The sequence below is a fragment of the Lactuca virosa genome, chromosome 5 (assembly GCF_052849685.1).
Source record: "Lactuca virosa cultivar CGN04683 chromosome 5, Lactuca_virosa_CGN04683_v6, whole genome shotgun sequence".
Taxonomy (NCBI): domain Eukaryota; kingdom Viridiplantae; phylum Streptophyta; class Magnoliopsida; order Asterales; family Asteraceae; genus Lactuca; species Lactuca virosa.
The window spans coordinates 92,517,647-92,530,200 of NC_136430.1; the positions used below are offsets into that span (position 1 = coordinate 92,517,647).

Genomic DNA, 12,554 nt, shown 5'->3' on the forward strand with positions numbered 1-12,554 from the left:
GAAGGATTGATTGTACACATCCTTCATATTTTATGATATTCGATCTTGGGATACTCTGATTTGTAATTATAACTTTTGGAAACAGTGTTTTGTAAACAGTTATAGTCATTGGGTTGTTTTTGAAAAATAAAAATTTTACCGTGATTATTGGGATGTTACACTTGGGGTGAGGTCCTAATGGATAAAGTTGGAAATTTTATCCATTAAGTAATTGAAAAAGACTAGATCTGAAGTTATGGGTTTAGATATGTAAGGATTAAGCTCTTAATGAAGAATATTGATTTCTGCCAGGAATCACGACATGGCTAAGGGATTGCCACGACGTGGTGGTGTTCTGCATGTCAACTATTTTGTAACGGCCCAATTTTTCAAAGAAATTTTTTCATTTTTATTTAATCAAAATGCATTTCCATAAACCGTGGAATCCATATACAATTGTTTTCAAAACTCATATCGTTTACAATTTTATTTCAAAACATCAGAAGATCCCATAAACGTGTCCGAGAGAGTGCACGCCACGCCATCACGCCTTGCCCTTGCCCTTGGGATCAGATGTATCTGAAACAAATCCACAAACTGTAAGCTAATGCTTAGTGAGTCCCCCAGAGCATACCCCACACACAATCCACATAACACATATCATATTAGCTATAAAAGCTATCTCTACCATATAAGCCATGCATACTAACCTATAAGGATGTCGTGGGCTCCCCCAAGGGTCTTATACCTTCATGCCATGGGCTCCCCCCATGGTCTTTACCTAAGAATGCCATGGTCTCCCCCACATGGTCTTATATCCAACTGCCACAGGCTCCCTCCCGGGGTCTTCCATGCAATAACCACATAATCAACTAGCATATCATATATCACAGAAGTATCTATCATACTACATAACACATGCATAAACAAAAAAAAGGATGTCGTGGGCTCCCCCCAGGGTCTTACATCATCATGCCATGGGCTCACCCACATGGTCTTTACCTAGGAATGCCATGGGCTTCCCCACATGGTCTTATATCCAACTGCCACGGGCTCCCCTCGGGGTCTTCCATGCAAATATCATATAATCACTAGCATACCACTTAGCATAAAGCTAACTATCATACCACATATCTCTACTACAGCTAGTGTACCACATAACATAAAATGGGCCGACCTTGGTGCCTTAGACCCATTGGTATGGTGAGAAGACTCACCTCTCGGATGCTGAACTGACAAACTAGAATTAGATATGTCCCACGTGCTGCTCCCACTCAGCTGCCTATAATCATTATGTGATTAACTTGTCATAATCCCATAATTGCCCTTAAGGTCAACTCTGGTCAACCCTGGTCAAAGTCAAGGTCACCGGTCAAGGTCAATAGTCCATGTTGACCTTAACTCGTCGAGTACATCCAGCAACTCGTCGAGTTTCTGAGTAATTCATCCACTCGTCGAGTTACCTGTGTAACTCGCCGAGTCCCTCCTTGTCCATAACCGAAAAATCATGACAACCGAAAACGCTCTGGAGACCCGAAAACGGGTAAACCTTATTCGACTCGTCGAGTCCGTTAAGGGACTCGACGAGTTCCTTCAGTCTTCTTCAAGTTCAGCCCTTTTTAGTGGGATCTAGGGTCCCAAACTCCAAATCCAAGCTCTCCTAATGCAGATACCACGTAAAGTTGCAAACTTTACGTGCATGCAAGGTCCTTCAAGGCTATAACTTCAAAACTAGGCTTCTTATAAGGTTTTTGTGCATGGGAAGAGACCAAACTGCATAAAGGAAGCAACTTTATGGTATTTGGGACCTAAATAGGTCCAGATCTGTGACCCTATCCTTGTGATAAGTCCAGATCCAAGTTTGACTCCATTTTGCACCATGAATGGCCATTTACTTCCAAGAAGAGAGATCTAAACAACTAGAGGTCAAGTTCATGGCTTTATACCTTAGGATGATGGCCAATATGAAGTAGATGTTGGATCTACTGTTCCTCTCTTGTCTCCTTCTTCTTCAAGCTCCAAATCCCTTCACAATTACTCCAAAATTGCACACAAAGACTATTTCTCTCACTCAAGAGGGGTTTACGGCCGAAAACTCTCTTCTCAGGGTAATAAGGTGCTAAGGGAGGCCATAAGGGCAGGGTATGTTCTTTATATAGGGTGCAAACCCTTTAAAATTAGGGTTTCTCTTTACAGCTCCTACTCGTCGAGTCGGCCTGCCGACTCGTCGAGTAGGTCTCGATCCCGTGTCAACCCTTAAGTATCATACTCGACGAGTTGAACTCCCAACTCGCCGAGTCCATGCACAGAACCTTAAACTTAAATAAATAATTTAAGTAATGCTTGGAACAGACGTTACAAATCTCCCCCACTTGAACTAGACTTCGTCCTAGAAGTCTGCTGACCCAAACAAATCCGGGTAGTGGTCTCGCATCTCGTCCTCTGGCTCCCAAGTCCATTCGGAGCCCCTTCGGTGCTGCCATTGCACCTTTACCAACCTCACTTCCTTGTTCCGAAGAACCTTAGTCCTCCTATCTAAGATTGCAACCGGTCTCTCGATGTAGTTCAGGCTCTCATCCACCTAGATATCGTCCAACGAAACGACTGCGGCCTCGTCAGTGACGCACTTCCGAAGCTGTGACACATGGAAGGTATTATGAATCTAGCTAAGCTCATCCGATAGCTCCAAGCGATAAGCTACCTTGCCCACCCCGGCCGTAATCTTGAAAGGGCCTATATATTCGGGGCCCTAACTTGCCCCTCTTCTTAAACCTGATGACTACCTTCCATGGCGACACCTTTAGTAGCACAAAGTCCCCCACCTGGAACTCAAGATCCGATCGCCGCCGGTCAGCATAACTTTTCTGACGGCTCTGCGCAACTCGTAACCGGTCGCGCACCTGCTGAATCAGCCCGGTAGTCTTGAGCACCACCTCGGTGCTCCCCATGACCCGGTGTCCAACCTCGTCTCAGCAAACCGGAGTCCTACATCTCCTGCCATACAACATCTCGAATGGAGGTCGGTCGATACTGGCATGGTAAATGTTATTGTATGAAAACTATGCCAGTGGAAGGTACGCATCCCAACTCCCTCCAAAATCCAACACACATGCTCGCAACATATCCTCAAGTGTCTGGATCGTCCTCTCACTCTGGCCATCTGTCTGGGGGTGATACGCCGTACTAAAATGTAGCTAAGTGCCCGGTTCCTCGTGGAACTTCTTCTAGAATCTGGATGTAAACCGAACATCCCTGTCCGAGACTACCGATACTGGTAACCTGTGTCTAGCCACCACTTCTCGCACATAAATAACCGCCAACTTCTTGGTGGATATACTCTCAGAGATCGGAATGAAATGGGCGCTCTTCGTCAGTCTGTCTACGATCACCCATATGGTGTCCACACCCCTTTCCGTCCTAGGTAACTTTGTAATGAAGTCCATAGTGATATCTTCCCATTTCCACATGGGAATGAGTAGCGGCTGAACCTTACCATGAGGCCACTGATGCTCGGCCTTGACCTTCCTGCAGGTCAAACACCGCTCCACAAACCAGGCGATCTCCTGCTTCATGCGGGCCACCAATAACTCAGTCTCAAGTCTCTATACATTTTCGTAGCCCCTGGATGTATAGAGAACTTGGACTTGTGCGCCTCCTCCAATATCTTCTGCCTCACTCCCCCAGTCATCGGTACCCATATCCGGCCACACTGTGTCAAAAGGCCACGACTATCCTTAACAAACAAAGGATACTGCCACCGAATCCGTTCTATTTTCCAATTCTCCTTCTTCACCCCCTCGACCCGAGCCTCCTCGATCATATCCAAAAATGGAGGGATCACAGTCATTCTCAAACAAACGTTCCCAATCTGGGAACCCGCCGCCTTGCGGCTCAAAGCGTCGGCCACCATGTTGGCCTTCCCGGGATGGTATAGGATCTCACAATCGTAGTCATGCAACACGTCTAACCATCTCCTCTGTCGCATGTTGAGGTTTTGCTGATCCATAAAATACTTCAGACTCTTGTGATCAGTATAGATGGTGCACCTCACTCCGTACAAGTAGTGCCTCCAAATCTTGAGGGAAAACACCACTGCCCCCAATTCTTGGTCGTGAGTGGGGTAATTCACCTCATGAGGCTTCAATTGCCTCGAGGCGTAAGCTATCACATGCCCCCTCTGCATCAGTACCGCTCCTAACCCTGAAATCGATGCGTCACAGTACACCGCCAAGTCATCTAATCCCTCGGGTAGCACTAGAATCGGAGCCTCGCATAATCTCCGTCTCAGGGTCTCAAAGGCCAACTGCTGATCCGCACCCCCATCGAAATGTCACATTCTTCTTGGTCAAGAGGGTCAAGGGAACATCAATCTTGGAGAAATCCTGTATGAATCTCTGATAATAGCCCGCTAGACCAAAGAAGCTGCGGATCTCGGAAGCATTCTTCGGTACTTCCCACCGCATCACCGCCTCCACCTTGGCTGGATCAACCGAAATACCTTCCTGGTTGATGATGTGCCCCAAAAACTGTACCTCCCGCAACCAAAAATCACACTTGGAGAACTTGACATATAGCCTCTCCGCCCTCAAGGTCTCCAATACCTCCCTCAAATGCTGCTCATGTTGCTCCTTGGTCTTAGAATAGACCAGGATATCATCGATAAAAACGATTACTGACCGATCCAGCATCGGTCTACACACCCTGTTCATAAGATCCATGAACGTTGTTGGGGCATTGGTGAGCCCAAATGGCATCACCACAAACTCGTAATGCCCATACCGAGTCCTGAAAGCTGTCTTCGATATATCCTCATCCCGAATCCTCATCTGATGGTATCCCGACCAAAGATCGATCTTGGAAAACCAAGACGCACCCTACAGCTAATCGAACAAATCATCGATCCTCGCTAATGGATAACGGTTCTTCACCGTTATTTTGTTTAGCTCTCGATAATCAATGCACATCATGTGCGATCCATCTTTCTTTTTCACAAACAGGATCGGAGCTCCCCACGGGGAACTGCTCGGACGGATAAACCCTCAGTCTAGCAGCTCCTGAAGCTGCGCAGATAGCTCCTGCATCTCGGGAGGTGCTAGCCGGTATGGTGCCTTCGCTATCGGAGTGGCACCCGACACCAAATTGATGCGAAACTCCACTTGCCTCTCCGTAGGCACTCTTGGTAACTCCTCGGGAAAGACATCCCGAAACTCCTGTACAACCGACACACTACCCATATCTGTCGTGGTCTCGACCCTCGTATCTGATATATAAGCCAGAAATCCCATACATCCCTACTGTAGAAATCTCCTAACCCTCGCAGCCAAACAGAGGGTCGGCCCCTGCGAGGTCCTCTCACCATGTATAACCAGTTCTCCCCCACTTGGGGTTCAAACCCTCACAAACTGGCGCTCGCAGTCGATCATAGCTCCATTGGCCCCCAACCAATCTATCCCGACAATCACCTTCAACCCTCGCACCGGTATCAGAACTAAGTCAACACTAAATCTCTCCCCCAGCACATTCAGGACACAGTCCTGATACACTCTCGCCGCACTCACAGTGCGGTCGTCTGCAATCTCTACCTTGGGCGGGGAATCCAAAGTTCCCGGCGCATCTCGGAATTTCTTGCTAAGTGCAAGAGATACGAACGATCGGGTAGCACCCGAATCAAACAAAACATGAGCCGACATACCATTAATCAAAAAGGTCCCTATACATAAGCACCATGCACATATAAGCAATACAAATAAGTAGAGGGTAGAGAATAATAGACACGTACCAGCCACAACGTCTGGCGCTGTCCGAGCCTCCTTGGTAGTCAGCTGAAATGCGCGGCTCTTCACTGCTGGAGAATCCGCCTTAGCAGGACGGCCATCAGTAATCCTCATTGTGGTGGGCGCAGGCGCCGCCACCGCTCCTCCCCCTCTCTGCAGCCTCAGACAATCGGCCTTTTTATGGCTAGTCTGGTTGCAGTGGAAACATATCAAGCCCTTCTCGGGGCAATCCCTGCTCAAGTGGCCTTGCTGGCCACATGCATAACACCCTGAGCTTGCTGTACGACAAGCCCTACCGTGCGATTTACCGCACTTGGCACAACGGCCCCGGCCCTGCTGGCCCCTGCTGGAAGTATCTGAGGTCTTTGGCTTTTTAGCATGACCCACTACTGCCTGTGCCTGCTCCGGCTTCCGCTTGGTGCGGAAGTCCAACTCCATTTCCCGCTCACGGGCCTTCTCCACCATATCGTTCATGGTTTTGCACCTTGTAAAGCTCACAAACTCCCGGATATCATCCCTCAGCATGGAAAGATATCTTGTACGCCTCATATCCTCATCCGTAGCGTACTGTGGGATCAACAAAGCTCGCTCCCGAAACTTGGCGGCGATCTCCGCTACAGTCTCGGTGGTCTGCTGGAGCTCCTGGAACCCCCTCACCATCCGTAGCACCTCAATGGGTGGTGCAAACTCCAAGTCGAATCGCCGAACAAACTCGGCCCACATCATCTCAGCCACACCGGCTGCTCCCATTTGACTAGTCACCTCGCCCCACCAGTCTCGGGCTCTGTTTCTCAACATGCATGAAGCGAAACCCACCTTTGCCGCATCCGGGCAAGAACTCGTGCGCTGGGCGTTCTCGATATCTGCCACCCAGCATCGGCTAACAATGGGGTCCTTGACCCCGAAAAACTCTGGCGCTCCACACGCCTTGAACTCCCGAAACGAAGGAGTTCGGGCCCCGATCTGGCCTGCAACAATCTCAGCTCTAAATAACCTGAGCCTCTCCTCCATGATCTCCATAATACCCTCCTTGACCGTCCCAAAGATCATTGGGGTAGCGTCAAGGATACCCTTCGTAACCTCGGCTGCAATGATCTCGCGCAACCTCTTATCGATGGGCTCTGCACCGCTGCCCGATCCGGATCCAAATCCTGATCCCCCTGTCCCAAATCGTGTCACCACCATGCTGAACTGAAATGTCATAAACCATAATAATCAGGACATCTATATAGGGGATCTTCCCACACCGGTCCTCCTTAGAGCTGTCAGATCAAGCATTGGCTCGGGTACAGGTCCTGTGCTTTCAGTAGTACGGGCCAATACTACCTTCCACACCTACCTGTACCTTTCCCCAAGGCTCTACCTGATAACTCCAGTTCGTCCCAAATAACCATACCCCACAAACTACCGCATATCTCAAATCCTAGGCTGCCCTAAGATTTGCTCTACTCACGTCAATCAGACCAATCATAACAGGTTGCCTTTATGCATGAAAATGATACACAAAAAAGGATCAAATAGACTTTGGAATAAAAGATTCTACCCTAGGACCACAACCAGACAAGGAACAGGAAATAAGGCCAAATCAATCATTCTAAGGCTACAAGCTCCTAACCGTATACAATTTAAAAGCATACACATAGCAAGTTCCATATGATTATCACAACTCAAATATCAGTATGCATGGCTAACATATTGGGGAACTACTTACTTGGCTCGACTGATCACGTGCGTTGCACTCTCCTCTTTTCCAGTCTCAAAAGTTTTTAACTTTTATTTTTGAAAACAATTTTACCATTTCCTTAGTTTGAGTCCTGACACACCCGAGAGTGTGCCCGAATCCCTCAAACCAAGGTTCTGATACCAACTTGTAACGACCCAATTTTTCAAAGAAATTTTTTCATTTTTGATTAATTAAAAATGAAAAATTTTCTTTGAAAAATTGGGTCGTTACATATTTTGTCCTGATATACCCACGACGTGGCCAATAGGTCTACACGTCATGGTGAGCATTGACTTGGTTAACCGTTGAATTTTGTTGACCGTTGATCGTTGAATTTTGACCAGTTTGACTTTAGGTTGAACTTGGAAGACTTGGTTTATTGATTGATGACTTATCTTTGTTTGGTGCTAGCTGGTTCGCGATAGTGATTGGTACAAGGACTGAAGGTGTTGTTGTGCTTCCTTGGGTCTTCGATTCAGGTGAGTTTCCTCAGTATTCTATATGTTACATTGTATATCCTTGTAGGATAGGATATAAGAGTAGATATGTTGGTTAGAGTACCAGGAGGTCGGTGATCATCTAGTTGAGTGCCCTAGGGGTTGTATGTAGTCGTGTAGGATAGCTTGAGAACTATTGATCTAGGCATTCTTACCATTTCCTAGTTTGGTTGTGGCTCTAGAGCGGGATCACATGTTCGACTGTCTATCTCACCTCTAATTATATATAGCTATGCATTCATTGGCGATATGCTATTTATGGCGTAGTGTGTTGTACGAGACCCTGTATGTGGCAGTGAGTCTTCTCACTATATTACCTACGTCATAGTATTGTGCATGCTAGACTAGTTGAGTCTTATTTGTTGATTGCTGTTATGTGTATTTATTGAGTTGCTGATAACTCTAGGACTGCTGATAGTCTGCATGGATGCTGATAACCCATAAGGTTGCTGTGAGCCCATAGGACTACTGATAGTCCTAGGGTTGCTGATAACCCATAGATGTTTATATTGTTGTGTTGTATGTGATATTTACGACTGCTGATAGTCTTCAGGACTGCTCATAGTCTCAGGGTTGCTAATGACCCATAGTTGATTATTATGTTGTGATGTATGTGATATTTTGGGGAACTCAGTAAACTTCGTGTTTACAATTGTGTATGTAAATGTGTTTCAGGTACTTCAAATGATCGTGGGAAGGCAAATGCTTGATTGTACACACTCATAGACAACTTTTGTGATTTCGCATTATTATGAGACTCTCATTTTTGGGATGACTGTATTCTGATACTTACGATTTTTCTTGACTTGGTTTTATGGATCCAATGTTTCTACCTAATTTAAAAATAGAAAATTTGGTTGTGAAAATGGAACACTATAGCCATGAAAATAATATTCATGCATAAATAAAATCAATCAACTGAAACAATATTCAAATTGTTTTAAAAAAATGTTATGTATGAAAAAATGCATGTAACCATCTATGAGAAATCATCCTTAAAAATAGCTAATTGCAAAAAACTATATACATGAACCATATATAGGGAAATTCAAACATGTGATTTAGTGGTAATAAACACAAAAAATAGGATGCATCATCATAATCCTTAAACATATGAGAATCGAGTCAGTTAAACAAGATTATTTGATATTGTTCGCTAATCAATTGCATAGTTAAAAAATAGATCATCAATTACAAAAATGGGTATCGAGTCGATTGAATAAGATTATGTCGGTTTTTGATTAATGAAGTTAACAGTATCAAACAATTTGAATCGAAATTGGCATCACAAGAATTTTGTTTTTTCTAGACTTATTTTACGTTAATATTTATATTAAATAATATGATTTATGATTTTTCTCAATTTATTAACATGTTTTTACATTTTGAATATATATATATATATATATATATATATATATATATATATATATATATATATATATATATATATATATATATTATCGAAAGCTTTCTTACGTTGAAGGCTTCAAGTTTTTAAAGATTAAATTGGTTTTAATTCTAATTAAACTGGTTTAATATTAATGTTGAAGGCTTCAAGTTTTTAAAGATTAAATTGGTTTTAATTCTAATTAAACTGGTTTAATATTAATTTTGAATTGAGAAGGTAGTTTAGTAATATCATATACTATTTTGGATATTAGATAAGTTTTTTAATATTAAAATGGTTCAATTTTAATTTAAATAGTAGTTTGGATATAAACATGAATTTTATAGTTGTAGGCGAACATATATATGTTGTTTTCAAATTCATAAGGATACAAACCCTAATATTATTTTCTAGATTCTTTATTGTCTACAGTTTTATAAATAACAAATAATCTGTAAGAGAAAACGTCTACATGTTGTCTGTACTGTCAACAGTTTTCTAAATAACAAACAGTTTGCAAAAGAAAACGTCTACACATTGTTTGTACGGGACAACCAAAAAATAATCATGATAATATTCTTAAAAGAAATAAAAACATAAAACATCTAAATGGCACTAGTGTGATTTAATTAAACCTTCCCTGTTAATCGTGGACGTACCATTTACAATCATTTACCTTTAGAACATATGAAATATGAAACTAAATAACTTTAGATTTAAGTAAATATTAAACTTGGTTTTTAAATTAATGTTCTAAATTTAATCATTTTTAACTGCTTTGATCACGAAATTATATTCATCATCTTTTAAGGCTATGGTGTGTGAGTGCGATAAACTCATGCGGTTGAGTTCGTCACGTAGACTACGTCGAAAACTGTGTCAGGTCTACAATTTCCAATGCAGTAGTGCAGAGCTCGACTAGAAGCTACCATACTTCATCCTCTTTCTCTCTTCAAATGCCTCTCTCTTTTCCTTCTCTTTTTGGTATACCATATACCATTTCTGATATGTGGCAAACATGGTAAAGTGAGGTGGAGATGGATCGTCTTTGTCATGATAGAACCATGACATGACACCCTTTATGTCTAATACATCATTTAAAAAAAAAATCTATTTGTTCGTTTTTTTGGACGGGGGGTGTTCGGCTGGTGGTTTTATTCCACAAATTAAAAGAACCGCTTGCAAAAATGTACTATGAAATGGCGCCAATTACGTTCATGCAAGTTATTCCCCAAAATCCCTTGAAAATGAGTTAATGAACTAGAAAGGTAACACGAACTTTGGTCTTTGTTCACATTAAGGTAACCATGTTTTTTTCGTATATATTTGACCATTGAACTTGTTTGACCAATTCAAAATAAGGTAATATGATTGGTAATTAGCGGTAACATTACCCTATTATGAACAGATCAAATAAGTTTACTTGTCAATTGTGTACGAAAAAGGTATGGTTACCTAAATATAGACAAAAACCAAAGTTCTTTACCCATTTTGATAATATTGGGTTCTTTATGTTAATTACAAGTAGTCATAAGACTCATTGATGTGACATGAAATTGGGTTGTTCGGTCTTTGTGTATGAGGAGATGGTCAAGTCTTGGACCAACCCAGTTTAGGCCCAGCTAGTATACGTTTAAGGGGTTAGGTTGTATACGCTTTAAAGACCTAGCAACACAACCTAGCTACGAAGCCTAACCTAATTGTTCATTGACTGTCAGAGCCTGATCCCAAGGCACAGTCCCTGAGACGGTTCTTGTCCAATATTACCAAAACGGGTAAGAAACTTTGGTTTTTGTCTATATTTAAGTAACAATGTTTTTTTCGTACACATTTGACCAATAAACTTGTTTGACCTGTTTATAATAGAGTAAAATTACCGTAATTACGGTAATATTACCCTATTATGAACAGGTCAAACAAGTTTAATAGTCAAATGTGAACGAAAAAACATGATTATCTAAATATGGACAAATATCAAAGTTTGTTACCTTTCTAGATCATTGACCCCTGAAAATAACATACAAGATTTTCAAGAAAATAATAATATTTCCCTTCGATTTTCTTATACGGTGGATCATGATAATTATGTTCCGAAAAACAAAAGAATCCAATTAAAAGCAAATATATACAATTAACAAATCTTGAAAAGATAAAACCAAAAAAATAACAGAACTGTCAACATGGTCCTGTAGACAACAGATAAAGTTTATACACCTTTAATTTCGATTGATAGCATATATCATATATCCGGTAGAATCCAAACAAAAGATTTAATATTACTTAAACTCAAATGATCAGGTAACCTGATCAGACCTTTGGGTTAACAGTAACAGCCACCACTATATACCCTAAACAAACAAGTTCATTAATTAATTACTTTAAATATGGATCAAACACTAAACCCTAGCTGCTGATGAGAGAGAGGAAGAAAGAGAGTGAGAGAGAGAGAGAGAGAGAGAAAGGGAGATGGCTTGTAAACCTGGGTCATGGTTTCCCAGTTGTCAGTTGTTCTGCATGCAGTACAATGGCCACACACTCATACAGCAGTAGCACAGTAGCAGCTAGCAGGATTTAATAACCAAGTACCAATGCACAGACATGGAGGAAGGTGAAATGTGCAGACTCATAGAGAGAGAGAGAGTGTGTGTGTTTTATGGGGGTGTGATTAGTGTGTGAGAGAGAGGGAGAAGGAGAGAGAGTAAAAAAGAGGGCATCGATTACATCACACACACGCAAAAGAAAGAAAGAAAAAAAGAAAGAAAGAAAGTAAGAAAGAAAGAAGGTAAAAGACATATTAGGTTTGGGGGGAAAGCATGGGAAGGTGGCAGAGATTTTGCAGAAGCCACACTACACACCACAGTTTTTGTGTGATTGAGAAAGAGAAAGAGAAAGAAAGTAAATAGTGGTCTCTTCTGCAAAATTTCAGACACCAGTGGACCAATCCTTCATTAACTTCTTTCTCAATAATCAATCATGCATCTTGGTTTTGGCTCCCCATTAATGCATGCTCATACTCATACTCATACATCTAACTCATTTTATTAATATTTTATAAGATATATCATATACTATATATATTTAATGAGTTGATACATATATACATTGATCCACATGGTCTAGACCTTTACATACATACGTACATGGTCTACTTGAGTCATACTCTTGTCATACGGATATGATATACACATTAG

At 42.1% G+C, this 12,554-nt stretch overlaps 1 long non-coding RNA gene across 1 annotated transcript; it reads right to left on the bottom strand.

Moving 5' to 3' along the window:
• Positions 1-9,969: 9,969 nt before the first annotated feature.
• On the bottom strand, positions 9,970-12,331 carry LOC145116083 (uncharacterized). The gene is made up of 2 exons (XR_013711862.1): positions 11,843-12,331; positions 9,970-10,365 (listed from the first exon to the last, which is right to left on the bottom strand). It is a non-coding gene; the product is annotated as an uncharacterized LOC145116083 (long non-coding RNA).
• Between the last annotated feature and the right edge of the window lie 223 nt (positions 12,332-12,554).